This window comes from Frankliniella occidentalis, unplaced genomic scaffold (genome assembly GCF_000697945.3).
Source record: "Frankliniella occidentalis isolate FOCC.00 unplaced genomic scaffold, Focc_3.1 Scaffold161, whole genome shotgun sequence".
Taxonomy (NCBI): domain Eukaryota; kingdom Metazoa; phylum Arthropoda; class Insecta; order Thysanoptera; family Thripidae; genus Frankliniella; species Frankliniella occidentalis.
The window spans coordinates 528,883-533,988 of NW_026267287.1; the positions used below are offsets into that span (position 1 = coordinate 528,883).

Here is a 5,106-nt window from a genome sequence, read left to right on the forward strand (position 1 = left end):
GGGGGGGGTGCAGTAAGTGCTCGAAGCCTTGATGAGAAATACCCCCCTCGGAGAAATGAGTTGAGGAGGTGGCGACGCGTCGCTCCCCAGCGCGCTGATGGCCGGCACTGCATTGCTGGGACAGAGCAGCGGCTGAAAAACGGCCGAAATGAGGGGCCCGTTTGCCACGTGGTCTGACTTTCATCTGCGGCTTGCGCGGCATATTAAGTCCGGAACCGACCCCCCTAAAGACGGGTCCAGACTGTCACTGAGGGCTCTGTCTTACTGCTGAATATACGATTGGATTATGACCCCGCAAAAAACCATCCGGATAATAATAATATTATTAATACTATCTACTTTTGAAAATGAAACTACGATTTACGTAAAGTAATGCGGCCATGTTGATATCTTTATGACAAGTAGTGAAACATGCGTACAGGGAGCAAACAGCAGCCGCGGACATCATCATAGAACGGCGGTCGCCCTGTTGAACGGCTCCAACAAAGTCGTACTTCCGTTTGCACTGCTGCGCGCCGCCCACCGCCGCCCGGTACACCCGCCTTGGCCGGGCCCCAAACATGACGCAGGGCAGCGCCACGGCAGCGCCGGCTGTCACTGCAGGCCAATTATTAATACGTTGCCGCTCTTTGAAGTGGAGGGAAAACACTCGGAAAAGATTGCGCTACATGCGAGGGACGCGGTGTAACAGCAGCAGCGGATGCACAGCGCGCACGAGATGATCATACGATGACGTTCAACTCATGTCTGCGGGCGAAATGGAGAACACCATGTTTAAGCGTCATAACGGCCTCATCGTATCGGCCTTTTCGCGCTCTTGGGAGCTCTTGGAGCCGGCGAAGGTGCAGCACAATAAACACCTGCGCCGGCGCTTGAAGCAAGCGCCCGGCTGGGCTGGCCAGCGCTTAAGTCTACGGTTAGTAAAATATGTGTTTGGTCGGGGTCCAAGCGCTGCCCCCGCCGGGCGGCCCACCCCGGTGCGGTGGCACTTAGGGCCGCGGTGAGTGATGCACTGCGGCCCCGGCGTTTCACTTGTAGTGCAGGTAGGGTGGTTTGTTCTCTCAGCGCAGCGTCTTTAAAACCATGTGCCAACCTCAACCGAACAGAACACTGTCCATATTGCCACACAATATACGGTCACGGGGCTTCCTGAAATGTTCTTGAGTCAAAATTTAACAACAGTAACGATTTATTTGGACAATACATTGACAAACATTTGTGTGCTGTCAAACGATTTAACAGATTTGGATGTAACATCTGATTTTCTAAGATTTCTATCGTTCCGTGCTCGTATTCTTTGACTCAGTTCTCCGGAAGACCGTTCGTCTTAAAAGCGCTGCAACAACCGTTCCTCCCCCACAGATACGTGCTCCCGATGACGTTCCTATCGCACACGACTCGCAGAAGAAAAAACTTATAGTAGGTCGCGATACATCACTGACGCGACATTCGGGAAAATACGACTCCGGAAAAAAAAGCGAAACAAAATATTGGAAGACCTTGCGACCCAACACAGCAGCTATATGCGATCTTTAATTCATACAGACGGCCGTATTTCTTACAGAATCGCCGGCAAACACCTCGTTCCTCTTATCAATAGCAAGCGCCAGAGAGCGCCCCCTCGAAGAATGACCCTCGAGATACTTGCTACGAGGGCAGGGCAGGCCGAAAAAAAAAGAAAGAAGAGATACCGTATATATATAAAATGAAAAAAGTGCGTGTCGTGGGGACGATAGCCCTCCGTGGAGGGTGGCAAAGATAAACACAGCGGACGTCGCTGGAAGATCGATAACAATTTCATTTTCCGAAGCGGCGCCGCCGCCACCGCCGCCGCGCGCCATTTTGGGGTGATGTCGGACACGTTACGCGCCGACTGAGCCGCGCTTTACGGCGCAAAGGTCGGCTCAAGTGCGACAGAGACAATGCGAGGGTTCTTAGGAGTTCATAAAGCATCACGCGCGCGCTCCCTCCCACGTCGCCCGCGGCCGCCCCGGCCCGGGAGGACACCGTCCCCCTCCCCCTCACCCCACCCACACCACCCCTCCCCTGCTATTTGCACGGGGCGGTACTGCACGGGTGTTTACGGCAGGTTGGGGCGCGTGTTCCTGACGACCACAGGGGCGCACGACTAGAGAGGGAGTGACGATTTCCTGTCCCATGGGGAAAAAATATGACAGCGTTAATTCTACATCACACTAAAGTAGCCAAACAAACGCTAAACGCGCATACAAAGGTACTAAAAAAAATAAAGTGAGGCATTAGTTATAACTCTAATAATTTGTCTTGAATCGATCATTTCCGCGTCAAAGTAAGTTTACGAGAAGCATTTAATAAAACTGGAGAAGGCTATAATGGCAATAGGGAATCTACTCAATTGGGGTCTTTTAAGACTAAGATTAGAGTCGGTAAAAGGACAGGCCAGTTAAAATAATATTGCAATAATTACCAAAATAAAATCATAAATAAGTTTCAGCAGTAAACTTGCAGAGAACTGTGGTACACCAGAGGATGTTATGGCACGTATTTCTATTCCACTGGGTAAAATTTTTAAGTAACAAAAGTGGGATAAAATTGACATTTGACATATTTTAAAGCCACTTACTTGTAGAAGCGTTATCCATCCAAAGTTATTGTTCGGCCCACGACACAAGAAGTGAAAAATCCCAACGTAAAGCACACAAATACTCAAATAACACTGACGGCAGCGCTAGCTAGAGCCGCGCCGCCGGCGCATCTTGCACGAAAGAGCAGCACAAAGCAGTAGCAGCAGTAGCAGTAAAAAACTAACGCACTCAAAAAAGCAACACAGCAACTACAATAGTAAAAGCCACACGGATGTATAGACTCTGAATCAATCCTCACTGTGAAAATCATCCGAAGACCACGGCCACATCACACGAGGCGCACCGCACGCGCACACAGTCACACAAGCACTGTCCCAACCCTTTCACCGTCACAACCCTTTCACTGTCACAGCACTGTCACGGTCACTTTCACTGTCACTCGCACCGTCACGTGCGCTCCCGCCGCGCTCCAGCACGCCTGCGCGCCAAACGACACACTGAGGGCGCGCGCGCGCGCGCCGGCCGAGCCAAAGCAGGCCAGCAAGCAGGCTCGGGGAGGCAAATGACAACACCGAGGCACAAAAACACACGCGCGGCAAAAGCAGACTGCAGCACGCCGACGACGTCAATTGTTTCGCGTCGCTCCTTCTCCCTCTTCCATATTTCGCATCTGCATGTATGAAAACCGGCCGCCGGACTAAGCCTAACGCGTAATCAGGCTGAGCCACAGGGAGGCGGGCGGGACCCGGCTGGGGGAGGGGAGAGCGCTGGGGAGGGGGAAGGCAGCGCGGGGCGCGGAGCGGCGGCGGAGCGGGGAGGGGGGCCCGCCCGGTGGTGGAGGGGAGGGAGAGGCTCCAGATTTTGATGGCTGACTCGTAACTCAGGGAGGAGGGGGAGCTGGCGGCGCGGCCCGGCCGCCGGCGGCAGGGCGGCAGGGAAGGGAGGGGTGGGGGAGGGCGGGGCAAAGCGGTAGGCCGACTCGCTGCCAACGTAACAATCCGAAAATGAGCGCCGCTCGTAAACTTTGACAGTGCGCCGAACTGGGTCAGGATTGTTTTGCAAAGGACCCCGGGATCTCGGGCACGCGATCGGCCCTACCAGTTCTGCCATCCTCGGTGGGCCGCGCAGGGTGGGACAAGTGCGGGCGCTCCTGTCGTGCTTAGTAAGGTTGGCAGCGCGGCGCGTGCGGTGGCGGTGGCGGGAGGGGTGGTGAGTGTGTGAGTGTAGCGTGCGGTGAGCAGCCCGGCCACTACAACTGCCGTCTGAGGCTTGTAATTATTTCGATTTAATTGAAATGGCCGAGGCGGACAAATTGGCCAGCCTTATTGCAGGCGGAGGAGGGGCGGGCGCCACACGCGAAGAGAGATCGGTCACATCGACACCCACGCACGGGCGAGCAGAACCCTCAAGATCGTGCACATTCCCATCAAACCATCATTTTTTGCAAGCTTTTCAATGCGTTCGCAATTTCAATTTTGAATTTATTAGTGTTGAATCGGCTTTGGCTAATTTCGGTCCAACGATATCTGATGTCTTGGAGCTTACTAAAAACTTCCTTGTAGTATGAACTAAATGATGTATAATTTAAATCAAATATGTCCATCGAATTGAAAATGTACTGGATTTTTCAAAGTTTGTATCTATTTTGACTTATTGTTTAAGCCAATTCAAGTCTAGTCTCCACGGTTGAAGTGCTCACCTACTACAACTTGATAAACTTGTTACAGCCTAAACTTTGTGATCCTTCTTACCACGTGCGATCCAAAGTAACGATCAGAAAGATTTACACATAAAAAAAACGCCCCGTGTCTCAGGGACGTGCTTGCGGCACATGTAGACTGCAGACCGGCACATTTAGTTACCTAATAGACTCGCGACTGGTGGCTGGTCCATTCACACATTTTCGGTCACAGGAAAAGGGCAGCCAGCCCACCGCTAGTGACTCCATTCGGAGAGGACCCTGCCGCCGCCACAGGTTTCTTATTTGCGGGGACTTCACATAATGACCAGCACAAAAGGGTGTGCAACTCAAGAAAGCGGTGATTGCGCGTCGAAACGGCAAGAGAGGTCCCCGGGGGAAGAAGAGCCAGCAGGGCAAAAAAAAGGGAGAAAAGTGAAAACAATTATGGCTGTCCCACTGGCCCAGCTGCAGTAAGGGGTGCACGGCGACTGTGCGCGTCTGTGAGGCTGCCGGGCCTGGTCAGGCAGGCAGAGGGACGACCAGCGGTGGCCAGGGTTGGGACGAGGGGAAGCAGGGTGAGTCTGCAGCAGCAGAGCGAGCGGTTGGGGAGGGGGGAGCTTGGGGAGCAGCCAACCAGACGACGGATCGGCTAACAAAAGGCTAACTCACCTCAAAAACCTCTTGTCTGTCGGGGACGTGTGTGCGTGAGGCAGACAGCGATAGGGATGGCAACACCTCTCTCTCCAACACACACACATACACACCATCAGGTGCCAGTGTTGCCAGGCATGTGCAGAATGAAAGCACACGACGGCCCTCGTCACAACGCCGCAAATGTTTTACCTGAAAAGAAAAAAATAT

General features: G+C 53.1%; 1 protein-coding gene across 4 annotated transcripts in view; it reads right to left on the reverse strand.

The window, feature by feature from the left end:
- Positions 1 to 5,106, reverse strand: part of LOC113207477 (homeotic protein antennapedia-like) — a 186,887-nt gene that overhangs the window by 143,699 nt on the left and 38,082 nt on the right. For 2 of the 4 annotated variants that reach the window (XM_052271413.1, XM_026424061.2), the window contains exon 1: positions 2,603 to 3,244. The gene's annotated coding sequence lies outside the window, so the exon portion shown is untranslated. Of the gene's footprint in view, positions 1 to 2,602; positions 3,245 to 4,914; positions 5,089 to 5,106 lie in introns of those variants that run through there. The other 2 variants (XM_052271411.1, XM_052271406.1) reach the window with 2 other exon arrangements.